The sequence below is a fragment of the Myotis brandtii genome, unplaced genomic scaffold (genome assembly GCF_000412655.1).
Source record: "Myotis brandtii unplaced genomic scaffold, ASM41265v1 scaffold17, whole genome shotgun sequence".
Classification (NCBI taxonomy): Eukaryota; Metazoa; Chordata; class Mammalia; order Chiroptera; family Vespertilionidae; genus Myotis; species Myotis brandtii.
The window spans coordinates 6,445,588-6,445,921 of NW_005356259.1; the positions used below are offsets into that span (position 1 = coordinate 6,445,588).

At 60.8% G+C, this 334-nt stretch overlaps 1 protein-coding gene across 8 annotated transcripts in view; it reads left to right on the forward strand.

The window, feature by feature from the left end:
- PDE1C (phosphodiesterase 1C, calmodulin-dependent 70kDa) overlaps positions 1-334 on the forward strand; it is a 342,910-nt gene that overhangs the window by 295,279 nt on the left and 47,297 nt on the right. The gene's annotated exons all lie outside the window — the stretch shown is intronic.

A 334-nucleotide genomic window follows, 5' to 3' on the forward strand; every position in this document is an offset into this window, starting at 1 on the left:
TCCCTTGATTATCATTGGTTAGTCCAGAGAAATCCTGGGTGTGGCTAGCAGAGGCCTCTTCCGGGAAGAAGCCTCTGCTGAGCACATGGCCCTGCCCAAAAAATGGAGGACCCAGGGCAAGATGGAGGGCGCAGTCCCCACCCCTCCACCGAGAACGCGGGGAAGGGCAGGGGCCGAGCGTCCGCAGGTCCGAGATCTCGCCCCTTCAGTAAACAGCGTTTAGTCCCTCTGCCTTAGGTAAGAGCAGAATACAGGGTCCCTTAAAGGGGATGTAATTCCACCGCCCTGGCCTGGCCTTTGGGCCGCCCGGTCGCTCGGCCCGAAAGCGACACGG